Source organism: Pongo abelii, chromosome 8, assembly GCF_028885655.2.
Source record: "Pongo abelii isolate AG06213 chromosome 8, NHGRI_mPonAbe1-v2.0_pri, whole genome shotgun sequence".
Lineage (NCBI taxonomy): Eukaryota > Metazoa > Chordata > Mammalia > Primates > Hominidae > Pongo > Pongo abelii.
This window is the reverse complement of record NC_071993.2, coordinates 96,788,221-96,803,709: the sequence shown is the minus strand read 5'-3', so window position 1 is coordinate 96,803,709 and position 15,489 is coordinate 96,788,221. Positions and strand designations below refer to the sequence as shown.

General features: G+C 37.7%; 1 pseudogene; it reads right to left on the bottom strand.

The window, feature by feature from the left end:
* Nucleotides 1-14,373: 14,373 nt before the first annotated feature.
* On the bottom strand, nt 14,374-14,728 carry LOC100457494 (small nuclear ribonucleoprotein Sm D2-like; annotated as a pseudogene).
* Between the last annotated feature and the right edge of the window lie 761 nt (nt 14,729-15,489).

Below are 15,489 nucleotides of genomic sequence, written 5' to 3'. Positions count from 1 at the left end.
TTTTCAGCTTTTTGAGGTAAAATTAACAAATAAAATTATATATATTTAATGTACAGTGTGATGATTTAATATATGTACACATCATAAAATGATTACCACAATTAAGTTAATCAACACATTCATCACTTCACATAATCACCTTTTTATTTATTATTTTTTGTGAGAATGCTTAAATTAAGATCTACTCTCAACAAACTTCAATTATACAATAGGTATTATTAACCATACTAATCATGCTGTAAATTAGATCCTCGGAACTTGTTCATCTTATAACTGAAAGTTTGTACATTTTGACCAACATTTTCTCATTTTACTCACCCTCAGATCTCGCAACCATCTATTTCTGTGAGTTCCTTTTTTAGAAGATTTCCACATATAACTGATGGCAACACTGTTTGTCTTTTTTTGTTTGGCTTATTTTACTAAACATAATGCCCTCCAGTTTCATCCACATTGTCCCAAATGGTAGAATTTTCTTTGTTTTTATGGCTCAAAAAATTCCATTGTATAATATACCACCTTTTCTTTTTTGATTCATCCATTAACAGACCCCTAGGTTATGTCCATATCTTGGCTACTGTGAATAATAGTGCAACAAACTTTGGAATACAGCTATCTCCTCCAGATACTGGGTTTTTTCCTTCAGATATACACCCAATAGTGAGACTGTTGGATCATACGATAGTTCTAAATTTAATTTTTTGAGAAACATATTTACTGTTTTTTATAATGGCTATACCAATTTACATTATCACCAACAGTGTACAAGGATTGCCTTTTCTCTACATCCCCATTTTCCTGATAATTAGTGGTGCTGAGGACTTTTCCATGTACCTGTTGGCTATCTGAATATCTTCTTTAGAAAAATGTTTATTCAGGTCCTTTGACCGTTATTTAATTTGATTATTTGGGGTTTTTTGATATTGAGTTATATGTGTTTCTTATAAATTTAAATAGTAACCCTTATCAGATATATGGTTTGGAAATATTCTTTCCCATACCATAGGTTGCCTTTTCATTTTGCTGATTGTTCCCTCTACTGTGCAAAAAATTTTTACTTTGATGTAGTCTCATTTGTTATTTTTATTTTTGTTGGCTGTGCTTCTAGTCTCATATCCAAAAAATTATTGCCAAGACAAATGTTAAGGAGCTTTTCCCCTATGTTTTTTATAGTAGTTTTATGGCATTAGGACCTAAATTTAGGTTTTTAATCCATTTCAAGTTAGTTTTTATAAGTGGTTAAAGATATGAATTGCCTATGATTTGAATGTGGTTTGTCTTCACCAAAACTCATGTTGACATTTGGCTCCCTATATGCCAGTATTGGGAAGTGAGGCCTAGTGAGTGATGTTTGTATCATGGGGGTGGATCCCTTTGAACAGATTAATGTCCTCCCTCGTGGGTGAATGAGTTCTTGCTCTATTGGGAATGAGTTATTTCCCACAAGAGCATATTGTTATAAAAGAGTCAGCTTCCTCAGTTTTCCTCTCTCTCTCACGACCTCTCTCACCCTGTCAAATCTTTGCACATACCCACTCCCCATCCACTTTCTGTCATGAGTGGAAAGAGCATGAGGTGCTCACCAGAAGCCAAGCAGATGCTGATGCTTTGTTTCTTGAATTTCCAAGCCTGCAAAACCATGAGCTAAATAAATTACTTTTCTTTATAAATTACCCAGCCTCAGGTACTCTGCTATAGCAACACAAAACAGACAAAGACAGGGGTCCAGTTTGGGTAATTTTTGCAAGTGGAAACCCATTTTTTCCAACACCATTTATCAAAGAGGATAGTTCTTTCCTCATGTATTCTTGGCACCTTTGTCAAAGATTAATAAACCATTTATGTATAGGTTTATTCCTGGGTTATCCATTCTTTTCCATTAGTCTATGTATCTGTTTTCATGTAGGACCATATTGTTTTGATCACTATAGCTTTGTAATACACTTGGAAATTACTAAGGATTGTGCCTTCAACTTTGTTCTTCTTTTTTAAAATTGTTTTGATTCATTGGGATTCTTTGTAATTCCATACAAATTTTAGGATTATTTTGATATTTCTATGAAAAATGCTATTGAAATTTTAATAAGAAATTGCACTGAAGCCAGGCACAGTCACTCACGCCTGTAATCCCAACACTTTGGGAGGCCAAGGTGGGCGGATCATGAAGTCAGGAGTTCGAGATCAGCCTGACCAACATGGTGAAACCCCATCTCTACTAAAATACAAAAATTAGCTGGGCGTGGTGGTGCATGCCTGTAATCCCAGCTACTCAGGAGGCTGAGGCAGGAGAATCACTTGAACCCCAGCGGTGGAGGTTGCAGTGAGCTGAGATCATGCCACAGCACTCCAGCCTCGGTGACAGAGTGAGACTCTGTCTCAAAAAAAAAAAGAAAGAAAGAAAAGAAGGAGGGATAGTTTACTGAGAATGGGGGGAGGGGGGAGGGACAGCATTGGGAGATATATCTAATGTTAGATGACGAGTTAGTGGGTGCAGCGCACCAGCATGGCACATGTATACATATGTAACTTACCTGCACATTGCGCACATGTACCATAAAACCTAAAGTATAATAATAATAATAAAAGTAAAAAAAAAAAGGAAAGAAAAGAAGGAGGGAAGGAAAAAGAAAGAAAGAAAGAAAGAAAGAAAGAAAGAAAGAAAGAAAGAAAGAAAGAAAGAAAGAAAGAAAGAAAGAAAGGAAGGAAGGAAGGAAGGAAGGAAGGAAGGAAGGAAGGAAGGAAGGAAAGAAAGAAAGAAAGAAAGAAAGAAAGGAGGGAGGGAGGGAGGGAGGGAGGGAGGAAGGAAGGAAGGAAGGAGAGAGAGAGAAAGAAAGAAGAAAGAAAGAAAGAAAGAAAGAAAGAAAGAAAGAAAGAAAGAAAGAAAGAAAGAAAGAAAGAAAGAAAAGAAAGGAAAGAAAGAAAGAAAGAGAAAGAAAGAAAGAAAAATTGAACTGAATCTACAGTTTGGAGGTAGTAGAAACATTTTGACAACATTAATTTTTCCGATTATAGAACATAAAATATTTTTCCTTTATTTAAGTCTCTTCAACTTTTTTTTTTTTACCAGTGTTATACACATTTTGGTGTACAAAATTTTTTACCATCATGGTTAAATTTATTCCTAAGTATTTCATTCTTTTTGATACTATTGTAAATTATGTTTTCATTTCTCTTCAAATAATTTGCTGTTAGTATATAGACACAGCTAACTTTCATATGTTGATTTTGTGTCCTGCAACTTTTCTGAATTTATTTATTAGTTTAACAGGTTTTCTAGTTGAATCTTTGAGGTTTTATATATAGGAAATTTTGTCAACTGCAAACAGGGACAATTTAACTTCTTCCTTTCCACCTTGGATGCCCTTTCCTTTCCTGCATCATTGCTCTAGTGAATTTCCAGTGCTATGCTGAATAGAAACAGCAATAGTAGACATCCTTATTTTGTTCCTGATCTTAGAGAAAAAGCTTTCAGCTTTTTTCCATTGAGTATGGTGTTAGCTGTGAACTAGTCATGTACAACTTTTATTTTTTTGAGGTACATTCCTCCTATACCTAATTTGTTGAGTTTTTATCATGAAAGCGTATTGAAATTTGTCAATTGCCTTTCCCATATTTATTGAGGTGATCATATGATTTTTATCCTTTATTCTAGTAATGTGTTGTATCACTTTTGTTGATTTGTGTATGGTGAACCATTTTTTTTATTCCAGATATACATCCCACTTGATCATGATTAAGTGTTAAATGGTAATCCTTTTAGTGGGATGTTAAATTTGGTTTTCTAGTATTTCATTGATGATTTTTGCATCTATATTCATCAGTGATATTGGCCTATAATTTTTTTTTTTGGTAATGTCCTTGTCTGGCTTTGATATTAAGGTAATATTAGCCTTCTAAAGTGAATTTGTAAATGTTCTCTCCTCTTCCATTTTTTTTAAGAGTTTGAGAATAATTGGCATTAATTCTTCTTTAAATGTTTAGCAGAGTTCACCAGTGAAGCCATCTGGTTCTGAGCTTTTTTTATTGGTAGATATTTTATTACTGGTTAAATCTTCTTCTGATGTATAGGTCTATTCAGATTTTCTATTTCTTCATGATTCAATCTTGGTAGGTTCTTTGTTTCTAGAAATTTATCTATTTATCCTAGGCTATCCAATTTGTTGGTGATAATTGTGCATAGTAGTCTTTTATGGTTCTTTCTAGTTTTGTGATATCATTTGTAATGTCTCCTATTTAATTTCTGACTTGTTTATTCGAGTCTTCTCTCTTTTTTTCTTAGTCTAGCTAAAGATTCGTCAACTTTGGAATGCTTTTTAAAATTCCAGTGTTCAGACTGAGAATGAGACGGAATATGATGTGATGCAAAGAGACAATGAAAGAACAATGTGCGCTAGTGGGAAACAAGAGAAAATTTACCAGCTGCTATGAGTGGAAAATTGTGGGTAAAGAAATAAATCTTTGCAGTCTTTTTAAGAAACTTTACTATGATATGGACTATGAAGTCTCTAGTAATGGTTTACATGTTGGAAATTCTGTTTAAAGTGATTATAGATTACCCATATTTACCTCTGTTTTTTCATAAAACACCACAGCATTCCAAAAAAGTGATAAAGAATATATACCTTTGATGATAAAAATAAAAATAACACAAAACATCAGCAAAGATATCAGTTTCAGAATTTCAAAATATATAGAAATATGGTAGCTATCTTAGCAAATTATAAAGAACAGAATGCTAACTGCATGAGAGAGAAATGTTAAACTTGGAACCAACCCAAACGCCCATCAATGATAGACTGGATAAAGAAAATGTGGCACATATACACCATGGAATACTATGCAGCCATAAAAAAGGATGAGTTCATGTCTTTTGCAGGGACATAGATGAAGCTGGAAACCATCATTCTCAGCAAACTAACACAGGAACAGAAAACCAAACACCACATGTTCTCACTCATAAGTGGGAGCTGAACAATGAGAACACATGGACACAGGGAGGGGAACATCACAAACCAGGGCCTGTGGGGGAGTGGCAGGCTAGGGAAGGGATAGCATTAGGAGAAATATCTAAAGTAAATGACGGGTTGATGGGTGCAGCAAACCACCATGGCACGTGTATACCTACGTAAGAAACCTGCAGGTTCTGTACATGTATCCCAGAACTTAAAGTATAATAATAACAATAATAATAATAATAAAAGAAGCAAGATAGTTTGTGATACATAATTCCAAAAGTCTCAGAAACTGGAAGTTCCAGGGACCCTTGAAATTTGGTACATGCAGAGAAGAAGAGAATGATTTTAGGTCTTCATGGGGAGACTTGAATTTTTTTGCCAATCTCCTTTTCAGAAAAGAATGTTTCCAGCTCAAGTTTTAACTGAAAACACAGCTTAGCTGACTACATACAAAGGCTTGGGGCTTTGTCAAGTGTGGCTAAGTGATCTTTAAATCAAAAGTTCAGGTCATCAGGGATTAGGAATTGCTCCAACACTTGCTTATCTCTCTATATTCACCTTGTTGCTCCAATCTGGCCTCTGGATGTTTCCACTACCTTCAAGTCAGCTCAGCCATTAATTTTGAAAAGTGGGTGTGAGTAAGTTTGGGGGGAAGAGGGTTCTAGGTTATTTTTATTGATGTATTTAATAGGGCATTTTTCTAATTAACAAATGACCACGTTTCTGGGAGTTTAACTCTTTTCTATATGCCTTTTGAATCTCCTAAATAGTTCATAAAATGTTTTAAGGACAAGCTCCTAGAACACCTTTCCCAGCCTATCAGCCAGGCAACCAATCATACCTCCTCCACCCTACAGACAACTGGGAATTTACTCAACTGAAAAGTTGAACAAGTGACACAAGATACAGGTGAGGAAGGGGATGATCCAAAAGGGTATGAATGTGACTGAATGGTGAAATCCTAAGTGCCTCTGCCATACATGCTCACAGAATGCTGGCAGCCAGGCTCAGACCTCCAGGTCTAAGTCAGAGAAGCCGTCTGCAAAATGACCAGCCTAAGAATGAAAACCTATAGATGCGGATATTTGAGAATCCGCAACAAAGAGCAATAATCCTACAGTAAAGCCAACTACTCACCAGCACCCTCCACACATGCACTGCTTCTACAGCTTTGTAGAACATCTAACTTAAACATGTAAATAAAAAAAAAGAGCTAAGAATTATAAGACATTTAAGAAACTCCTCCACATGAAGGATAGACATTAAAATAAATAGGAAAAAACATGCCTGAGAGACAAAACATAAAGCAGAAGAAAACTTATCCCAACACACTTATATTTAATAAGTAAAAGAGAAGATTTTGTCTTCATAGAACAAGAAAAGGAGGCTATGAAAATGGACAAGCATATTGAATAAAGACTTAATAACTTTGGGGCGAATAGCAGATTCTAAGATCTTTCAGAGAGGGGAAAATAGTCAGATAAAAGAATATGTAATCAGAATCTCACCAAATTTCATAATCACAATGTAAGAAGCTAGGCTGCAGAATGACATTCTAGAGTAAAAGGGAGCAATGGTTTCAAAGTTTTTGGGGACAAGAGGCACACTGGATTTCTATATACAGCCAAACTATTAATTGAGGGTAAAGGTAGGAAATGATATATTTTCACATGTGCAAGTTCTTAAATAATTTACCTCCCAAGAATTCCTTCTCAAGAAAGTAATGCAAAACATGAGACCCCAAAATGAAGGTATAATCCAAGAAGAAAAAAGACAGGGGATCCAGAAAACAGGAACTCTACCAAGCAAGGGAGTAAACAGAATTTCCAGGCCAATGAAGAATAAGGATGAATACCATGCAGCAGCCTAGATTCAAATGGGGACAGAGACCTCCAGGAGGAAAAAGATAACCCTGAGCTAGTTGAGTAATTTTAACATATAGAGAGAAGATATACACTTCCAGTAGAAAGTTTGGCATGAATTATTGATAGGTACATTAAAAACTCAGAAAAATAAAAGAGGCAGTTATTAATGTAAGTCAAAACAAAGTTTAATCATCACAGACACTACAAGATGTGGCTCTGAATAATAAGGTAAACAGTGAATAATGATTTAACCAAAACGACAATATGTGTGTAGTGAGAAATAGGCTATAAGTCAGCAAAAATCCTCACTTTTTATAGTATTTTTCCAATAGATACTAAAATGGAAATATTAGCAGATATCAGTAGATATCAAAAGAAACATGTTATTTAGAAATCAGGAGATAAATTTCAGAAGACATGCTCCCAAAAAAATCTCATAGCAATTGCCCCTGAAGAACAATATTCTGGGAATTGAGGGAAGTGTGGAGGATAAGAGACTACTGGTTTCATTATGTCTTATAGAACTATTTGTCTCTAAAATATGTATGTGCATTGATTTAAAAAGAAACAAAAATTTAATTTTAAAAATAAAAAATATATACATATTATTCTTTAATATTTTTGGAATCATACGTGTATCTCATTTGAATATGATTTCACTTTTTGGCTCCTTGGAGTCCAGCTTTGTCTAGTTTGTGAGCCTACTCAATGTTCCAGGTGCTGGGCTAGATGCTTACTGATATTCATATATTGGAGCTTCACAACAATCATATGAGGATGTTCATTGCACTTCCCTTTTCAGATAAGAGAATAAAGAATCTAAAATAGAGAATAAAAAACAATGTTCCAGAGTTTCTTGGAGCAAAGGGTGGTTCTGTGACATATTTCTGGCCAAGGAGCTGTAATTAAAAATCTGCAGGCAGCTGGTCTTTCTGCCAGGAATGTAGGCGTGCTACAGCCTTCTTAAATCAAGGAGCATACAAGCCACGCATAGACAACGAAGGCTAGAAAAAGCCTGGATCACCGATCTTCTCCATGAGCTGCCAAGCCAGCCAGGACTATCTACCTCCAGACTTCTTGTTAAGTGAGGAAAATAAAAGTGTTTAAAAATATTTAAGCCACTCAAGTAAGATTTACTATTGCACATACCTAAACACAACTCAGCTAATAGAGGCTCCAAAGCCTCTTCTCTTTTCTAGGTCTTGTTGCTTCTCAGACACCCAATTTAGGCTGTCAGGAAAGGAGAGAATAGTTCCCAGGAGAGGGTCCCCCTTTTCAATGTTCTTTCACATTTCTCTGTGAAGGTACATGGAGGTGGGAGTCTCCAGAGAAGTGCTGATGGATTGCATTGTCATAGAAGCACCAACTTTCTGAGATCTAAGTCAAAATTTTTCTGGCTTGGTGAGCTAATCAATAGAAGCTTTCCTTTTGAAGCTGGTTGATAGAATTGACTAAGATGGCAGAATTGCCTACGGATAGTCAGAGCCCAGGGCAAGGCAGGAATTGCACTGGACTTATTTGACTTTTTGTTGTTGTTGTTGTTGTCGTTGTTTTAAGTTAACTTATAAATAACAAGTATAGTAACAATATCCTGTAGACTGAATGTCTGTTTTCCCCCAAAATGAATATGTTGAAAACTGATCCTTAATGTGATGATATGTGGAGGCGGGGCCTTTGAGAAATGATTAGGTCATGATGATGGAGTCCTCAATAATGGGATTAGTACCCTTATTAAAAGGACTCCAAAGAGCTCCATCCCCCCTCAACAATGTGAGAATATGGCAAAAAGATGGCCACCTATGAACAAATAAGTGGGACGTCACAAGACACCAAATCTGCCAACGCCTTGGTTTTGGACTTCCTAGTCTCCATAACTGTGAGAAATAAATTTCTGCTGTTTACCAGCCACCCAGTCTATGGTATTTTGTTACAGCCGCTCCAACAGACTAAGATACAATGTTAAGGGGTAAGGAAAAAAATCACCCACATACCACCTACCCTACCACAACTATTTTCATTTTCCAGTTTTCTTAGAGTCCATGCACTCATGCACTCTTACCTTTCACAGCTATAACCATATACATATAATTCAGTTTCTCTTTTACTTAACATTATCACAACAAATCATATTTTTTCCATGCACAGTCTCCATCATTTTCACTTTAATAATTTATTCTTTTATTAAATACCTACTATGTTATAGGCTCTAATGTTAAAGCTACAAATTGAATAATATTTTATCAAGTAGCTATATCATGGTTACTTGACCATTCCACTAAGGGGATGAACATGTAGTTTGTTTCCAGTTTTTCCTTTTATATATAATTTTTGCTGCCATGATCATCTTCATAAGCAAGTATAACTTTTTTGTTTGTGATAATTATTTTTTATTTTTGGCAGTGAGACTGGACCAAAGGCTAGGGATATCTTAAGGCTCTTAAGATACAGTACTGTAAACATTTTCAGTGGGGGACTTAACCACCTTTGCTGGAGTTGCACTGGGCTTTCTTCTTCAGATCAGTGTCTTCTGAATCAGACTCTCAAACAGGTATCATTGGTTGACAAAGTCCAAGTTACGTTCTGTGTTATAGCAGCAAGGAAAGTTGAGGAAGAAGTGAGTGTCTCATTTCCACCTTCAGACATGGAGATAGATGAGAAAATTTTCCCAGATGTACAAATTTTTTTTTTAATGTTATGCAGCCAAAACTCATGCTTTCATTTTACATGAGTGAACAGACTGGGCCATTTCTCTCAGTTGACCCTACAATATGGCTTGAGCTTGCACCACTTTACTGAAACTATTCTTTCTAAGGTCTTGCTTGACCTTAGGTTCCCCAAACCTTCCGGCTAATCTTTGCTTATTGTCTTGCTAAGTCCCTTACTTTATTTTGGTAATTCCTCCTCATTCTTGAAAGTTTTTTTCCATTTTGGTTTCCATGATACCATACTCCACTGGTTCTCTTTCTTTGTTTCAGACAATTTTTTGGTCTCCTTTCTAGTCTTCCTCCACTGGATGCCCAAATATTGTTATTCCTCAAGGTTTCCGCCCAACTTTATTTTCTTAAGCAATATCATTCTCACTCATGGACTTAACTGCCACCTTGTATCAGTCTGGCTTTGGTTAGGGGAAAAAAAATCATTTTATATATGCCAGATACGAAGAGTTTAAATATAGGGAACAGCAAACCTTGAAGAACTCAGAGTAGTGAAGGTCGGGGGAACTGACACCAGTGTTCTCAGTAGCCATTTCAATTATCTTGACCTAAGCTGGTAGTTTTTAAGGGCTCTCCTGGAAGCATCTTTGAACCTGACATCTGCTCCTGCATCTCTCTGCAATTGACTCTGGAAAACAATGACCTCTTCTCTCCTGCTTTCCAAATCTGCAGTGAGTCTCATCTCATATCTGCATCAGCCTTTCCAGAGTCAGGGAGAGTATCTGGTCACAGAATCCCCAGAAAAGTTGGTATTCACTGTGACTGGACTCCTTTAGCTAACATGTTCACCTCTAAACCAATCCCCAGCTCTATAGGTAAGGCATGTGACTTTGTCTATGCTAATCAGTACACTTCATCCTCCTAAACCCAGTGTAACTAACAGTCCATAGAAGGGGACTCTACTCCTATGGAGCTACAGGTGAAATTAGCTTCCACAGAAACACATAGATCTCACTGAAATCTAAGCCTCTTAGAAAAGTGAAATAGGGGGAGAGAGGAATCCTCAGGTGTTCAGTGTTCATCTTTACTTCCATTGCCTTTGTTTTCTCCTGCAAACCATGATAATCTCATCATAACCAGTAACTCTTCCTCTAATCCATTTTCTCATTACAAAGTTATTTATGGAACATGTAAATCTGACAGTGTCACTCCCTGTTTAAAACCATTCGTGGCTGCCCTTCACCCTATTCGGTATAAAGTCTCTGTGATCTGGCCCCATTTACCTCAAGTGCATGTCTCTCTGATTGCTGCCTCTCATTTCATACTCCGGCCACATCCAATCATAATATGCCTGGCATAGTGCTGGTCATACACTGTGTGCTCCACCGATGATTACTGAGTAAACTAATGCATGAAAAAATGAGATGAGATGAGATAAGATGGTTTGTTTCCATTCTGAAGTAAAACTAAGGTAGTCTTCTGGTTTTTTTTTTTTTTTTTTTTGTATCCCACTTTCCTCTCATTCTGTATGGGGCTCACTGCACAGTGGGCATTCAAAGATGCTTATTAACTAACGAAATTAGAACATTCATTTTATTACCCAAGAAAGAGCTCCATTGAATTTTTTATTCCTGGCAATTTAAAAAGATTTTTCTGGGTTTTATAATTATTGGCCTGTTGTAGGATAAGGAGTGGGTGAAAGAATTCATTAGCTCATTAAAATACAATGAAAGGAACATAATTAAAACATTTAGGCAATTTCTGTATCACAGAAAACGAATAATCAGAGGTACAAAACAAATCCTCAGCCAGTTGCTTGGCTGAAGCAAGCCCACACTTCCTGCTTTCTCACAACACTGTCAACTGGCTGGTTCCCAACACTCTTCTCTATCCACTCCTCACAAGAGAATTTGCTTTAATGAACTCTATTCTTAGTGCAGAAAGCTTAAGTCGTGGTAGCATAAATTATGGCAGGGAAGTACTCTGAAAACCTGGAGAGGGAGAATTGGGGTTTCCTTTTCCCTATCTGCTTCTAGTAGTTTGGTTTTGGCTCAATAACTGTACCTGCCACTGTGCTCAGTGAGTTACCCACATCATCTCATTTAATTCTCCCAAATGAGGTATATCTAATTATCCTCTTTTCATGAATGGAACTGAGGTTTAGTGATGTGTCCAAGATCACACAGCCAGTTAATAGAATCAAAACAAAAATAAATGGTTTTAACCAGACTCCCAAGAGCCCCTGCTTTTAAACATTATGTAAACCGGAATAGTCAAAGGATTTCTTTCTTTGATTTCCATGGCACTTGGTCCTCCCCTGGCTGCAATGAGAGGATTCAACCCACCCCCGACCCCCATGCCATTAGACACAGCAGCTAGCGCTGCATGTTTGATGAGTGACTGTCTAATGCTATTCTCTTCCCTTCCCTACTCCTTGCAACTTTTGCCATTATACCTCCTGCTGATCCTTGGTTCCTTTACTCCCTCACATATCTCCTCGCCTGCTCATCAGTTTCCAAGGATCACCAAATGTCCTTGAGTTCCTCCCAGTAAAATATGGAATTTCTGGATAGTAACACCTGAAGATCTGATGACACAGAAGGAACAGCAGCTTCTTATCTTAAGATGCTCAGAGGAAGAACACAGGGATTATAAGCCTACAGCAGCAATACCCAAGAGGTAAAATACTGCCAAGCAGTTGGCCTAGGACCTAGAAATGGGAACAAGTTCAATTTCTACTTTAAATGACATTATCTGGGACATTTCATATTAGACACTTTCAGATGCTTTCATATTCACTATGTCACAAATCCTACTAGGAGACCATGTATCTTTTTTTTTTTTTTTTTTTTTTTGAGAGGGAGTTTTGCTCTTGTTGCCCAGGCTGGAGTGCAATGGCACAATCTTGGCTGACCACAACCTCTGCCTCCCAGGTTCAAGTGATTCTCCTGCCTCAGCCTCCTGAGTAGCTGGGATTACAGGCATGCACCAACACGCCCGGCTAATTTTTTGTATTTTTGGTAGAGACAGGGTTTCTCCACGTTGGTCAGGCTGGTCTCAAACTCCTGACCTCAGGTAATCCACCCCACCCACCTCGGCCTCCCAAAGTGCTGGGATTACAGGCGTGAGCCACCATGCCCGGCCAAGACCATGTATCTCATTTGACTTATTCAACTAACATATCCTCTGCAGAGGTGTAAACTGGAACGTTGACACCCAGGGCAAGTGCCACAAAATGGCCACTCAAACTGGTTTTATAAGCAAGGCCTGGTTTGCAAGTGGGTGTAAATAAAATGCTTTATCTTTTCATTTTAGCTAATTCTTCTTGCTAAGGAAAAACTAAGTTTTTGTTCATGGGAATATGTAACAAATTTTTAAAATATAAAATCTTTTTAAAATATATGAAAATTATATACCCTCCATATTTTGATACCCAGATATAGTTCTGAAACTCCAGGCACAGAACAGTGCCTTGCACATGACAAGACAACCTTAACATTCTCCTCAGCTTAACTGAAATTAAGACTGATTTCTTCCTGACTATAGACCCCTGACTTTCCTTTCCTTAGAGCATTTACTTTAGAAAGCTTTCAATTGTAAATTATTTTCCTGCCCTTTTGAGATGTAAATCATCTCCCAGCCTTTTGCCAGATTTATCCAAGAATGTCTTTCTCAAGAACCTGAGAGCTATCCTTTTGAAATGAAATCTTCAAAAAAGATAGTGTTCCTATCTCACAGTCTCTGTGGAAAAGTAGGAGCCTATATTAATCAGGGTTCTCCAGGAAAACAGAATGGGAAAAAGCGTTGGGCAGGGAGGGGACATATTATAAAGAACTCACACGTTTATGGAGGACAGTAAGTTCAAAATCTGCAGAGCCAATGTTTGAATCTGAAGGCTAGACGCTGCTGTAAAAGCAAGAAGAGTCAACGTCCCAGTTGGAAGACCTTCAGAGAAGAGCCACTGATCCAATTTAAAGACTACTAGGCAGGAGAATTCTTTCCTTCTTTGAGGAAAGTCAGCCTTTGCTTCTATTCAGGCCTTCAACTGATTGGATGAGGCTCACCCACATGGAAGAAAATCTGCTTTACTCAGTCTGCTGATTTAAATGTTAATCTCATCCAAAAACACCCTCACAGAAACACCCAGAATAATGTTTGAGTACCATCACAGAGCCTAACTTCAATAAGCGCCAATTAGCAAAGACAAATGGCCAAATTACATTCACCAACTTACCACCTAATGTTCTCCAGTGCTTTTCCGCTAGTTCATATTTGGGCTTAAAAATCTGCCCACCTTTTATTTCAGTGAAGTTGAGCTCAGTTCTTGTACTAAAATCTCTCTTTTACTGCAGTAACCCAAATAAAATCTGTCTTTCCATTTTTACCAGGCATCCAGTGCAATTTTTCTTCAACACAGATTAATGAAGACTGTACGAGCAAGTGATCTACCAAACTAAAAATCAACCCTGTAGGGTAGGTATCAACATCTCTGTTTAACTACTCCTATAAATAAAAATAAATATTAATGTGTACTTACTATGTGTCAAGTACTGTGTTCAGTGATTTATGTGAATTAATTTACTTAATGCTCACCACTACTCTATGTATTAGATACTCGATTATTCCCATTTCACAGAATAATTATCTGAGAATTAAACAGATTAAGTAACTTACTAAGGTCACATCGTTTGTACATAGTGGAGTCAGAACTAGAATTAAAATTGTTGTAAAGAAATGGCCTGTCTCGAAAGCCACATTTCTACTCAAAATACTATCTATTTTCTTTTCTTTTCTTTTCTTTCCACTAGAAAAAAAACACAGAGCTCTATTATTCTCAACACCAATGGCAGCGGTCTTCGTAGGCCAGCGGAGTGAGTTCTGTCGACAGATAGGTGGCCCCTACTTGCCGGCGATGAATGGGTTCTGCGGGACCACGATGACCAAGTCCCCATAGGAACATCTTGGAGATGTAGCAGTCTTTGTTGACTGGCTTGGACTTCTTCTTGCCCTTGCCGCTCTTAGGTACCTCAGTCCACATCTCCTTCACATTCTCCAGCACCATGTTGCAGTGCCTGTGGAAGGCCTTCACGTGGGCCAAGAGTTTCTTGTTGTGGCGACGGTTGATGAGCACTTGGGTGTTGTTCTTGACTGACTGTGTGAGCACAGAATGTGGACCCGTGTTAAATTCCTCCTCCTCTCACTTCTGCAGCTCCTATGGGGTCGTCTCACTCTTGGGCTTGTTGAGGAGGCTCATGATGGTCACTGCGCTCTCGGTTCATTCCTGTTTCCTCCGCGTTGCTGCTGCCTGAATACTATCTATTTTCATAATGAAAACTCATGCTGCCTCTCTTTTCAAATGTTTTGGATTTAAAGATGCAGCCACCCAGGGTAATGATGACCCACTACTGATCTATGTAGGTGAAAAATCAACAGCTAGGAATGGAGTCCACAATTTTCATGAATGCAAGTTTTATGTTGTTTTAGTCAGCTCAGGCTTCTGAAACAAATACCACAGACAGGGTGACTTAAATAACAAAAATTTATTTTCTCTTAGTTCTGGAAGCTAGAAGTCTGAGATTAGGGTGCCAGCATGGTCAGTTTCTGGTGAAGGCCCTCTTCCTGGCTTGCAGACAGAACTTTCTTCCTGAGGGCTTACATGGGTTTTCCTCAGTGAGTGCATGTGGAGAGAGATCTCTCTTTTCCTCTTTTTGTAAGGCCACCAATCCTATCTGATTAGAACAATGCCTCCCCAAACCCCCCTTGGCTTCATTTAACTATAGTTATCTCTTAAAAGCGCTGTCTCCAAAATATAGTCACACTGGGGGTTAGGGGTTCAACATGAATTGGGGCAGGTTTAGGAGGGACACAATTTCGACCACAGCATATGTAGGCACATCTTTCATCCTCTTCTCCTTGGCATGGTCACAAAGCCCTCAATATCTGTTTGAAGGGAAGAGAATAAGTAGAATAAGTCTGAAGGAAATAGGTAGAAACCAAAGGTGGAAAGTGAAGACA